This window comes from Herpailurus yagouaroundi, unplaced genomic scaffold, assembly GCF_014898765.1.
Source record: "Herpailurus yagouaroundi ecotype Mexico unplaced genomic scaffold, PumYag 77, whole genome shotgun sequence".
NCBI classification, from domain to species: Eukaryota; Metazoa; Chordata; class Mammalia; order Carnivora; family Felidae; genus Herpailurus; species Herpailurus yagouaroundi.
Window position 1 is genome coordinate 62,987,126 of NW_024412388.1, and position 14,717 is coordinate 63,001,842.

The following is a 14,717-nucleotide window of genomic DNA, read 5'->3' on the forward strand; positions in this document are numbered from 1 at the left end:
GTGCTTTGTAGGTATATAAAGATGATTATGTGAACCCTGTCCTCAAGGTAGAGATGTCATACATCTTGTTCATAATTATATCCCCATTATCAGAGTACTTGCAAATAACTGGTGCTAAATAAATAAATATTTCTTGAATGAATGAATGAATGAACAACCTTATGAGTTATATAAGACTGATATTAATGCATACCTATTTGACAAATAAGTAAATGAAAGCACCAATGTTCATCTCAGCTTTTATACAACATTACCTTCTTCCAAAGAAAATAATAACAGCTTACATTATTGAACTCTTACTAAATGCTAAGCACCCTTCTAAGCACTAAGAATGTACTGTGCTATTAATCCTCCCAACACTCCTATGAGATAGGTGCTATTATTATCCTCATTTATTGATGAGGGATCTGTGCAACTGAGTAATTAAGAAACTTACCCAAGCTTATAAAATGAGTGAAAAGTGAACCAGAATTTGAACCCAAACATTCTGATTCAAGAATCTATGCCCTTAAATACTACATTAAATCTATTAAATTAATTAATAAAGGTAAATCACTAACACAGTGTCTGGCACATAAGTGTTATGTTAACTAGGTATTATTAAGTTGCTTTGTTGGTGAAACTCTTTTTTAAATATTTGCCCATGTTTATTGGTTCTACCAAGAGCTTTAAATCAATATTTATTTTTTCCCTTGAAGATACTGAGTCAATCCAGCACCACTTATTGAAAAGGCTTTCCTTTTCTTCATTGAATTACTTTGGCTCCTTTGTGGAAAATCAGTTGGCTATATATGCATTGACGTATTTCTAGACTTCTATCTATCCCATTGATCTATGTCTTTCTTTTTGATAATACCAAACTGTCCTGATTAATGTAGCCTCTTATAATATGTTTGTGCTATTCAATATAGTATTCACTAACCTAGCTATTTAAATTTAAATTAATTAAAATAGAATGAAATTAGAATTTCAGTTATTTAAGTGCAGGAGCCACATTTAAAATGCTTAACAGCCACATGTAACTAGAGACTACTACATAGTACAACACATAATTACAGCACATGTCAACTATCATAGAAAATTGTATTAAACAGTGCTGTAGAAAGTCTTGAAATTGGATAGAACTTTTTTCTTTTAAAAATTGCTTTTGTTGATAATTTTATATATCTATAACAATTGTAAGTATCTATGCACCAAACATGAAAGCACCTAATACATAAAACAACTATTAACAAACATAAAGGAAGAAATTGACAGTAATACAATAATATTACGGGATTTAACACTCTACTTACATAAATGGATAGATCATCCAGAGAGAAAATCAACAAGGAAAGGATGGCTGACACATGTGAATGACACATTAGACCGGGTGGACCTAACAGTAACACACATGTTCAGAATATTCCATCCAAAAACAGCAGATTACACATTCTTTTCAGAATAGACTTCATGTTAGGCCACAAAATAAGTCTCAATAAATTCAAAAAGTTTGAATTCATATCATGCATCTTTCTAATCATAACAGTATAAAACTAGAAATCAATCATAAGAAAAAAATCTGGAAATAACGCAAATATGTGGAAGCTAAATAATGTGCTGCTAAACTATGAATGGGTTAACCAAGAAATGAAAGAGGAAATTAAAAAATATGTGGATACAATGAAAATGAAAACACAGTGGTCCAAAATCTTTGAACAGGAAAAGCTGTTCTAAGAGGGAAGTTTATACCAATACAAGTTTATACAGAGGGAAGTTTCTACCTCAAGAAAAAAAAAAATCTCGAACAACCTAACCTTAAACACAAAGAGGCTAGAAAAAGAACATCAAACAAAGCCAAAAATCAGTAGAAGGAAGAAAAATAATAAAGATTAGAGCAGAAATAAACTAAATAGAAACTAAAATAATAATAGAACAGATCAATGAAACCAGGAGCTGGTTCTTTAAAAAGATCAACAAAATTGAAAAACCTTTAGCCAGATTCATCAAGAAAAAAAGAGAGAGGATTCAAATAAATAAAATAAGGAATGAGGAAGGAGAAATAAAAACTAACATCACAGAAATAAGAGGGATTATAAGAGAATTATTAAATATCATATCCAACAATCTTAAAGAAATGGATAAATTTATAGAAACATATAACCTTCCAAAACTGAAGGAAAAGAAATAGAAATTTTGAACAGACCAATTATTAGCAAAAGAATTGAATCCATAATCAAAAAGTGGACTTCAAACAAAAAATTCACAGGTGAGTTCTACCAAACATTTAAAGAACATTAATACCTATTCTTCTCAAACTACTCCAAAAAGTGGAAGAGAAAGAAAAGTTTCTACATTCATTCTAGAAGGCCAGCATTACCCTGGTACCAAAAACAGATAAAGAAAGATACTACAAAAAAAAGAAAACTACAGGCCAATATCTCAAAAGAACACAGACGCAAAAATCCTCAACAAAATATTAGCGAACCAAATCCAACAGTACATTAAAATATCATTCATGATGATCAAGTGGAACTTATTCCAGGGACAAAGAGGTGTTCAATATTTGCAAATCAATAAACATCACATTAACAAGGGAAAAAATAAAAACCATATGATTATCTCAAAAAAGTGATTTGGTTATTTTATTCTAGGTTCTTTGTACTTTCAAATAAATTTTAGAATCAGATAGTCAATTGGTACGTCAAAGCTACTAAAATTTTGTTTGGGGTTGCGTTGAGTCTATTGATCGATTTGGGAGATCTACAATGTTATTGAGTCTTCCAGTTCAGAAACATCTCTCTCCATTTATATAGGTCTTCTTTAATTTCTCCCAGCAGTCTTCTGTTTTAGTATATAGAACTTGAAAATCTTTTGTCAGATTTATTACTAGGTATATTGTTTTTGTCATGATTGTAAATAAAAGTTTTAATATTTTATTTCTAATTGCTGTTAGTATGTAAGAATTCATTTTTTAAATTTATGTCTGTCTGCATTTATTTATCGTATGTAAATAGGATGATGGATGTTAACTAAACTTATTGTGGTAGTCATTTCATTATATAAGTCAAGTCAACATGCTGTACACTTTACACTGAAACAGTGCTTTGTGTCAATTACATCTAGATAAAGCTGGGAAAAAAAGAAAACATCTTTTGTTTCAAAGTATAATTGGCATACAATGTTACATTAGTTTCATGTGCACAATACACTGATTTAACAACTCAATATGTTATGCTATGCTATGCTCAAGTGTAGCCACCATCTGTGACCATACAATGCTATCCCAATACCATTGACTATATGTGCTATATATGCTATGTTGTACCTTTCATCTCATGACTTATTATATATATATATATGTATATATACGTGTGTATATATATGTATACATATATATACACGTGTATATATGTGTATACATATACATTTATATGTATATGTATACATATATATAATTATATATAAAACATATAATAATATATATTATATGTAAAATATAAAATATATAATATGTAAATATACATAAAATATATAAATATATATAATTATATATATGCTTATTTTATATGCTTTTTTATAGTCTTTGCCTTGCCTTATTGCAAAGCTTGTGCCTCCAGTACAATGTGGAGTAGAAGTACGGAAAGTGGGCATCCTGGTTTGTTCTCAATTTCAGGGGGGGAATGCCCTTTAAGGAACTTTAAGGAAGTTCCTTACTTCCCTATTTTGCTAAGGGCTTTTACCATGAATGAGTGTTGATGCTTTGTCTGAAAATCTGGAAATAATCATGTGGGGTTTTTCTCCTCTATTCCGTTAAAGTGATTAATTACACGGCTTGATTTTTACACATAAAATCAACCTTAAATTCCTTCTTGGATAACCCTACTTGATCACCATGTATTGTCTTTTTAATATGTTGCTCAATTTGTTTTTGCTAATATTTTGTTAAAATTTTTTGCATCTATATTATTGAGAAATACTGGTTCATAACTTCCAGCTTTTTGTAATATCTTTGTCAAGTTTTGGTATTATGCTCTATTGAGAAATATTGGTCCACAACTTCCAGCTTTTTGTAATGTCTGTCAAATTTTGGTATTATGCTGGTTTCATGAGTGAGTTGGATAGTGATCCTCCATCCTCTGTTTTCTGAAAATGTTTTGTAAGATAAGTCTGGACTTATTACTCCCTTAAATGTTTGATAGACTTCACCAGTGAAACCATCTTAGGTCAGAATTTTCTTTTGGAGAAGGGTTTTGATAACGAAGTCAATTAATTAAATACATAAAAGTGCATTCAAATTTCTCCATTTTTTTGCTTGTGTCAATATTATTAAGTTGATTTTTCAGGAAAATATTTTATACATTTTCAAGTTTGTTGCAATGAAGTTATTTATAGTATTCACTTATACTTTTAATGTCTTCAGGATCAATGGTAATAATATTTTTCATTCCTGATATTGGTAAACTTTTTTCTCTTTTATCTTTGTCATTCTAGGTAGAAAGTTGTCAATATCATTGGTCTTTACAAAGAATCACTTTCTGGCTCTATTAATGTTTTCTATGTTCTATTTTCATTTTGTTGACTAATTTTCTTTATTGCTTCCTTCACTCTACTCTTTGGGTTTACTTTCTTGATTTTTATCCGGTTTCTTATAGGGAACTTTAGGTCATTGAGTTTAAACCTTCTTTTTAAATATAAGAATTTAAAGTGATGTTTTCCTCCAAATACTGCTTTAGCTGCACTCAACAAAGTTTTAATGTCATATTTTTTGTTGTCATTCAGTGCAAAACATACTGTAATTTCCCTTACGACTTTCTCCTTGACTCATGAATTATTTAGAAATATGTGGTTTATTTTCAACATATTTGGTGTTTTCCTAGATACTTTTATTATTTATAAATACTTTATTTATTGTCAGAGAATACTGTCTACATAATTTTTTTCCTCTTAAAATTTACTGAGGCTTCTTTATGGTCCAACATATAGTTTACCTTGAATTTATCATACATACCTGAAAAGAAGTGTATTCTGCAGTTGTTGGATGTAATATTATTTAATTGTCAATGAGTTCATTTTTGATTGTGTTGTTCACATCTTCTGTGTCTCTACTGATATTTCATTTTTTGTGGTTTTACATTTCCCTAATGGCTAAAGATGTTCATCCTTTTCATGTTGCCTATTGGTTATTTATCATTTTTTTAGAAGTATGATATGAGGTAAATATCGAGTTCTATTATTTTCCCATATACATATTAAACTTCACCATGATGACTTGTCAAAAAGTAATTTTCTTTATAAATTGAATTATACTGGGAACATGTACAACATCAATTGATTTTATGTGGGGGTTCTGTTCTGGATTATCCATTCTTTTATTTTAATCTACATTTTTATCCTTAGGTCAATACCACACTGTTTTGATTGCTGTAGCTTTACAGTAGATCTTGAAATCAGATAAAATACGTGTACCTAACTATATTCTCATTCAGTATTATTTTACATATTCTAGATTTCATGCATTTCCATATATATTTAAAAAGAAGTTTGTCAACTTCTGTCAAAGATACTTGCTAGGATTTTGACTAAGATTGAATTGAATCTATAGGTGAATCTGGGGAGAAATGACGATAATATTGAGTTCTCTAATTCATAAGTAAGGCGCATCTTTAAACTGGTTTGGGTCTTCTTCAATTTCATTAGTGTTTGCTAGTTTCAGTTTATAGGATTTGTAGTATATACATTTTTTAAAGATGTGATTTTTTTTAATGTCTATTTTTATTTTTGAGACAGAGACAGAGCATGAACGGGGGAGGGCTAGAGAGAGAGGGAGACACAGAATCCAAAGCAGGCTCCAGGCCCAAGCTATCATCACAGAGCCCAATGTGGGGCTTGAACTCACGGACCATGAGATCATGACCTGAGCTGAAGTTGGACACTGAGCCACCCAGGCGCCCCTAGGATTTGTACTATTTTATTGTACTATTTGTACTATTTTACGATAGTAAATGGCACTTTTTCATGTTTAAATTTTAATTTTCAGGAGTATTTTTGTGCTTGTATATGACAATACAATTAGTTTCTGTATATTGACTTTGTATTCTGTGACCTTGCTAAACTCATTCATAAGTTCTAGTACCTTTTCTTTAGGTTTCTTAGTATTTTGTGTACCCCATAGTGGTGTCTACAATATGACAGCTTTATTTCTTTCTTTCTAATCTGCATGCCTTTCTTAGCATACTGGCTAGCTGAATAGAACCTTGGAGGAAAACATTCAGGCTTTCACTCTTTTTTTAAGTTTATTTATTTATTTTGAGAAAAAGAATGTGAGCGGAGAGGGCAGAGAGAGAGTGGGAGAGAGAGAGAGAATCCCAACGCGGGGCTTAATCCCATGAATTGTGAGATCATGACCTGAGCTGAAATCAAGAGTCAGATGCTTAACCAACTGAGCCACCCAGGCAAGCCCATTACCTATAGGTTTTCTAAAAATACACTTTGTCCCTCTCTCTCTGCTGCTCCCCTGCTTGCTCTCTGTCTCTGTCTCTGTCTTTCTCAAATAATAAACATTAAAAAAAAAAAAAAAAAAGAGGAGATGGCGGAAAAATAAACCCAACTTCAAAGCTTCTTGTCAGTATTGAGTCTTCCAGTCAGCTTCATATAGTTTGCCTGAAAAGAGCTGAAGTCTTAGTTTTCATAGCTTTAGAGTTGGCAGAGTGATTAGATGGCAAATTTCATGTAGAAAACTTACATCTAATTTCTGCCTGGTGTCCTGCCTTTAACAACACATGGGGCCACATTACATTATAACACAAATGTCATGCAAATAGTCGGGCCAACAGCTCTGGGAAACAAATACTGTATTATAAAACAGTACACCCTATGGGCTTGAATTGTCATTCATTAATACGGTTTCCAGTGAGAGTGACATTTCCATCTGATGCAGAGCTGAAAGCAGATCCTACATGAAATCCCCTTCCTTTTCTGCACCTGGTTTCCCCTCCCCCTTCCCTGCCAGCCCCTCCACAGAGAAGGGCTGCTCAGGCCTGGTTCCTGTCACTAGCCAGGCTACAGCCTCAAATCCCAAGTCTGTGTTCTGGTTTCCCTCTGGGTCTTACTAGAGGTTTATCGACAAAACACAGGCTCCTCAAGATATGTCTGAAAAGCCCACTGCATTCAACAGGAAGATATGATCATCTTTTAGTGGTGAACACCATTCTGTGTGTTGTCATTGTGTAGAAAATGTTCTACAAGTGTGTGTATGGAGGGAGGTGGACTTGGGGAGGTGGGATGTTTTCACTCTACTAGTGAAACACCCACATCTCTGCCAAAAACCTAAGATCCGGTCCCCTTTGGGGAACACTCTCTCTAGGTTTTACTGTGGAAACCATCTGCTCTCTCTGTGAGTATTGGCTCCCCAGGGAAATTCAGGCCTCTCAAAGTTTTGGCCTCATGTCTGGGGGAATTCCATACCCAAGCCAGCCAACACTTGGCTTGTCCTTCTTGGAGAGAAGATTTTGTGGATCCAGGATTTACATGTGCTTATCCTTGGGGCCAAAAATTATCCAGAGATATAACTGAGCTTTCTAATTATGCAGATAAATACCAAATATTCTCTGTCTCTCTCTCTTTCTCTCTCTCTCTCATGCTCTCTCTTTTTAGTCAAAGAAATTCATTATCATGGAGTATAAATAGTCCTGGAATTTGTTTCAATTTTGTTAACTACCACATAACCTGGGACAAGTTGTAGATGAAACCTAGATATTGAATGGGCTGAATTCAGTAGGATATGAGCAACAACAACAACAATAACAACAACAAATGAAATAAAATGACATTCTTTTTCACTGATGTCTCTTCAGACTTAATGGGCTGCATCTTCTTCACTACCACAATAAAATCTTGGCAGAATCTTTCCAGTATAGTCAGATAATGGAAGTCACTTTTATGCATAATCAGAGTCTCATTATAGGACTAATAGTGGCATAATCACTGCTCCTTATTCTTATCACTACCACCATACTTTATCCTACTTTCTTACCCCAGCTTGCTATTGCTTTAGGCCCGAAAGTCCAGAATGGTGGAAGGGAACTCTTGGCTTTCCTCTTTAACTTATTTTTCTTCTCCTTTCACTATTTTTACACCTTCTTTGGGTCCTTCAGGGTTGGAGGTGAGGATTAAGAACTGGTAAGCAGCAGGAAAGATCTTACTTCAGTTGAGATTACTTCAGGGAGTAATCTGTGATGGAACCCTTTGAGTGCAGAAGTGTTCTAAAGCTGATTCTTCTTCTAATAGGATGTTCCTGTGTGTTCCTCAGTGATATCCTCATTGGATCTCTCCAACTGCAACTTCCTTGATGTTTACTTGTTGCTTGCTTACTGCTTAAAATTCTTCCTTCATCCTCTGAGAATGTGGTAGTCAGCTCTGTCATTGGGGCCACACCACAGTCCATGCAGTTTCTTTTGGGTGGGGTATGGAATTCAAAGTAGCTCCATATTGCCTCTGTTCCATGTGGTCCATATTTGATCCACAAGAAAAACTCATCCATCCTTGTCCCGTCATACTGTTGGTGAAAGGGCTTTTTATTCCCAAGGTAGTCCTCTTCCACTCTGCTCTACTGTATTGGGCCAATCTATCTCCAGTTTCTTTTGCCATCCTTATGCTTCCAGACTGCAGGATAATAGGTCAGCCTCTCCAAGTAATTACCTTGAAACCCTCTTTCTTATTTAGATCAAAACAGGGGAGGAAGAAACCTTTTTATCCCTAAAGAATGGAAATGTACAACATATCAACAGCTATCTCCAGAGTAATCCTCTTTCTCAGCCATTTCAACTTCAACTCTTTATATCTTCAAGGTGGATATTGGCTAAAGATCTGAAAATCAGGTCCATATATCTCCAAATCCAATATCCTGAATAAGTAGGTAATATATATTACATCATTATAGATTAATAGAACTCTGGAGCTCTCAAAAAGGAAATTACAATTAATGGGGGGTCAAAGCCTTATGATTAATGTTAGGCATTTTTGGCAGTAATATTGTATCCTCTCAATGCATCATACCAGGAGGAAAATGATGTCTATTTTCCCTACTACTGTAGAGGTTAGCTTTGAGTACTAAGTAATGTGGGCCAGGTTTCTTCACTATAAAGTTACTATCTCTCCTTTGTAATTAATAAATTTCGTGTGGGGAGATATTTTGAAACTATGTTAAGTATCCCATTTCTTGCCAAACTTTCACTCATTAATTTCAGGACCTAGTGATAATTCTTGTGTAAAACAATTATTACTATATTAGTTGCCAAATAATTGTAAATTCATATGTTTTTAATAAATTAGGATATAAAGTAAAGAAGTGACAACATGAAGGAAAAAAAAAAAAGAGAAATATATCAGGAAGATTTTAAAAAGAACCAAAGAGAATGACCACAATGAAAGACAGCATCTTTGAAATTAGCAAGTCAATGGATGAATTAAATACATATTAAACACAGCTTAAAAGAGAATTAACATGGACCTTTAATTTATTCAGAATCCATCCCATTGAATTAAAGAGAAAAATTTTAAAGCAAAATAAGGAGACTTGGAGGGTAGAATGAGAAATAGTAACCTAAGGTTAAAGGATGTTTCAGAAGGAAAAAAGGAAAGAGAGAAAATTTTCAGAGAGTTGGTAAAAATTTTTCAAAATGCGATGAACCCTCAGACTCAGGAAATGTAAGAAGCAAAATAAATAAAGCTAAGCCCACACTAGACAGACCTTAGTGAAATTGTACGACATCAAAAACTAAAAGAAATTTAAAAGCAAACAAACTTTTTAAAAAAGACTGGTTGGTTGCAAATATTGAAAATTCAACTGACAGCAGATCTGTAGGCAACAACAGAAGTCAGAAGACAATGGAATAATATTTTCATGCTAAGAGAAAATAACTGTCAACATAAAACTCTATATTGAGCTAAACAACCATTTAAAAGTGAAGTTATATAAAGACTTTAAGATGAAAAATATTACAGGTTTTATTACTAATAATTTCTCTTTTAAAAAATTTTTAAAAGTTTGTAGTAGGTAGAATTCTACCATGGTCCCACCATACTCACCCTGGTTGTAAACATACCTCCTACTAGTCATTAAGTTAAACAATAATCTAGGTACTGCTGTGAAGACATTTTGCTGATGTATTGGCCTTTCAAAATCAGTTCATCTTAAAATAGGGGAATTATCACATGAGTCCTTTAAATCTAGGCGTAGAGGTTAGAGATAGAGGAAGTCAGAGAAAGTCGAAGTATGTGAGGGTATTGAGAAGGTCACATAGCAAGGGACTGTGGACAGCTTTAAGGAGAGAACAGTGACCCTTGGCAAGCATCTACCAATAGAATTAAAATATAAGTCCTATAACCACAAAGAACTGAATTCTGCCAATATATTGAATGGTCTTAGAAGCAGATTCTTTCCTAGAGCCTCCAGAAAATAGTGTGGTGCCTTAATTTCAACTTTGTGAGACTGAACACAGGCCCAAGCTTTGGCCTATGTCTGGACTCCTAATCTACAAAAACAGAGATAACAGATGTATGTTGTTTCAAACCACTAAGTTTGCAGTAATCTGTTACACTGCCATGAAATAATAATCTGCATAGTTTAAGAAGATGGAAACTTGAGATCTAAAAAGCAGTGAGCAACTAAACAAGCACTGACTGTATTAAGAAATACAACAAAAGTAATAATGGAGCCATACAAAGATGTTGGAAATAAAACATTAGTAAAAACTATATTTGAAACATAAAGATGATCAGAGTCAAAAGTTAGAACTTGTTTTGGAAGAGGATAAAGGTATTGATTAATTTCAGATTATGTAAAATCAGGTATTCATGTTAAAAATACAAGGCAGCCACTAAAAATCATAAATAGAATATATAACTTTTATTTCCACTGCAGTCTAGGTAATTTCTTAGATTTAGTTTTCATATCATACATTCTCTCCTTAGCTGAGCCTAATTGCTTTTTATCCTTATTGAAGTTTATTTTGCTTTGTATTGCACCTTGTCTTTGTGTTATGTAATGTACTTACCAAATAAAGATGAAGAGTGATTTATTATTACTGTATTATAATATTTAATGATGAAAATTATAGATATGGAGAAAATTAAAAATAAATCAATTACCGTAATTCACCACTATTAGCATTACTATATCTTTGTGTTGGCATGCTTATATATATAAATATATAACATATAAATATATAATATATAAATGATATATATATATAATATATACATATAATATAATAAGGGTGTGTGTGTGTGTATATATATATATATATATACATATTATATATATATATAATATAGCTATAGAAGTCATACTTTTGTGAGGTAGTATAGTGTAATAGTTAAAAACATAAACTTTGAAATCTGAGAGACTTGAATTCAAGTCCACTTCACCATTTATAGGCTATGTGTACTTGAGTAAATTATTTAGCCTTCTGAGCCTCAATTTCTTTATCTGTTGTATGCACAGGATGATGACAGTACTTTCCTCATAGAGTGGTCATTAACTATTGAACTTCAGTGACTATTTTTAATTCCTAAAGTGTCCTTTTTCAAACAATCTTGTTCTTATAGTGCCTTGTAATTTCATAAAAATCCTTATTTCCTTTTCTGTCTCTTCAATCACTTTAAATACACATTTTTAGGGTTTTTTGGGTAGTTCTGACTTTTCAGATTCTTAGGCTGCAAAATCCTTTTGTTGTAATCTCTGTCCTCTGATGGATTGTTTCTTTGTGTAGTCCACATTTTTTTTTTCATGAGTAGATTTTAGGTCCTGTATATAGGTTCTAAATCTTCCTGGTCCATGGCTTCATGAGCTCACACGAATATCATTATGGCTATCGTTCACTCTTTTTTTAGAGACAGAGAGAGCACATGCTCTAGTGGGGGAAGGGCAGAGAGAGAGGAAGACAGAGAATCCAAAGCAGGTTCAGTGTTGACAGCACAAAGCCTGATGTGGGGCTGAAACCCACAAACCATGAGGTCATGACCTGAGCTGAAGTTGGATACTCAACTGATTGAGCCACCCAGGTGTCCCTATTGTTCACTCTTAATTCTAGCATATGTATGTTCTTTTTCTTACTTGCTTGACTGTATATTTGAGTTATTTCATACTGAATTTCTATGTGTTTGTGTTATCAAAACTGTAGGAATTCATTTCCATTAGTAAAATTTTAGACATGGCTACCAAAATTGAGAAAAACTTGAGAGTGGACACTTAGCTTCCTAGCCATCTCAGATGATATCATGTAAGCACCAATTGTTTCTATCAAAGTGAAAGGCTGGCCTTAATTCATATGCTAACTCATCAGCTCCCCCTTCCTGAATCAAAAGCATACATGCCACTATATTAGTTAAGCAATGCATTTTCATTGGTTATAAGAGCTGTGGGGAATGATGAGGAAGGGACACAAGATGTTTGCGGAGGGCAGGAGAGAAAGTATAGAGCAGGAGGTGACTGTTGTAATAGTCTGAGTTCTGAGTAAATCAAGAGCTTGTGAGTAAATGTGCCTTTGAGCTTTAACATATGACATATTTCCCTGGACCTTCCCCAGAGAGCAATACTTAGTGAGCTGCTAAGAGAAATGATCAAAAATGTTAGAATTACTTTGTGACAACATGCAACTTTATAAGATACTTTTCTATGAGAAATGTGTACTAGTGTAATAACCGTGTTACATTATGGACTAAAGAACAACACAATGTTGACCAATGACAAAGCTTTCTATAATGTAAAAACAAAAAAATATATAATCTACATGTACTAGGTAGTTGTAACATTACAATAAAGACAGATTACTAAAAAATATCTTAAATCATGAATCTGAAAACTATAGTGCAATTCAAACAGACATTTCAGGCTTAGCCCAAGCCTGAATTAGTCCTTAATGGTGGCATTTTGTTCTTCAGTTTGCAAACATGTTTTGTAGCATCATTAGGGCATACACATTTCAAGTTAGAAGCCCTTATCTGGAGCATAAAAATTACACTGAAGACTTTAGACAATGAATCCCAGACATCCCTTTTTTCATAGGCAACATTAACATTAGATGCAATTACATAGAATCTAATTTACTCTCTAGCAAGACTGGGAAATGATCTGGCTTGGTGGATAATTTGGCTGTTATCAGGCATACTACACTTAGTTTTATTCCCCTAAAGGGCCTTACGGGGAGGTCAAATAGGAACAAAACAGATTTTTTTACCACTGTGCTAAAACATCACTTTTTCCTCCTCTCCTGGTCTGCCAAGATTCAAACCCTAACTAATACTGGCACATTACTTAACCACTCCATGTCTGTTTCCTCATCTTAAAGTGTGAGTATTACCTATGTCATGTTCTGATTGTGAGGATTACATGATTTAAATAATAATTTGCTGTTATTATCTTAATACTATGATATTATCACTTTTATTATTTTAGATCCTCTGGGAAAAAATTAAAATGATAATGATGATAACCAAAATTATTTTACAGAAGACTTTCTATTAGATGTATCTATTGGGTACTTATACTGGGCCAGGCAATTTATATTGATTATATCTTATTTCCCTAACAAAACTGCAGAGGAAGCACTTTGATCCCCACTTTACAAATGATGAAGTTGTGGTTCAGAGAAGTTAAGGAACTTAATTATGAGCACACAGCCAGCATATTGATTTGAAAGAATTCCTTCTGTCACCAAAAGACCTATGCTCTTTCTACTATTTCTCAGATCCAAGGACAACACAAACTGAATGGGGAAGGGATCCTGGCCACTTCTATTTCCCTGAATGGAAAGAAAGTCTAGTTAGTGTGGAGCAGGGGACCTATATATAGCTATGTCTTAGACAGGGGACTGGAAGGAGTCTCAGCTCTTCCACTGACAGGCTGTGGTTTTTGTGAGTCATCTCACCTCTGTGATCCTCATTTCCTCATTGGTGGAAAGGGGAACTTGGACAAGACTAGTGTGCCTATCCATTTAACTTCTCTGAGTCTCGGTTTCTTTGTCTACAAAACAGGATTATAAGCTTGGCTGCCCTGGGAAATATGGGAGATAAAAGTGATTTTGAAAGTGTGAAGTTCTAGTTACCTATTGCTGCAGAAAAACCCACCAAAAACAATGACTTCAAGCAATAACCATGAATTATTTTGATAACGAAGCTGGATTTTGATAAGACCCAGCTAGACAATTTTTCCTCAGGGTCTGTCATGGAGTTGAAGTCTGACAGTGACCAGGCCTTCGCATACCTCTAAAGTGTCTTCACTTACACTGCCTGGGCTGGAATGATGCAAACATCTGGTTAGTGGAGGTTATGGGGCTGTTTTTTTCTTTCCATATGTCATCACTCCATATAGACTCTCCACAAGGCAGCCTCGGGATAGCCAGACTTCCTACATGGTGGCTGGAGCTCCAACAGTTAGTATCCTATGAAAAATTAGCAGATGAGGCATAGTCATTTCTAATCTAAACCCAGAAGTTACATAGCATCACTTCTGCTGCTCTGTATTCCTCAAGGCAGTTACCAAGTCACCCTCTGCTTCGTAGGAGGGGACACAGACTCCATCTCTTCACAGAAAGAGTGTTAAAGAATTACAGACATCTTTTAAAACCACCACAAATTGCTATAAAGGATAGGTATTGTTATTACTAATTTTATCCAGCTGCAGCTCATTCTCTTGGGGGATTATTAACAGCAAATGTAAAACATTTCATATTGAG

General features: G+C 33.9%; 1 long non-coding RNA gene across 1 annotated transcript in view; it reads right to left on the reverse strand.

The window, feature by feature from the left end:
• The window catches only part of LOC121018529 (uncharacterized), a 102,768-nt gene that overhangs the window by 41,971 nt on the left and 46,080 nt on the right, over positions 1-14,717 (reverse strand). The window contains exon 2 of the long non-coding RNA XR_005785217.1: positions 14,267-14,423. This is a non-coding gene — a long non-coding RNA (uncharacterized LOC121018529). The remainder of the gene's footprint in view (positions 1-14,266; positions 14,424-14,717) is intronic.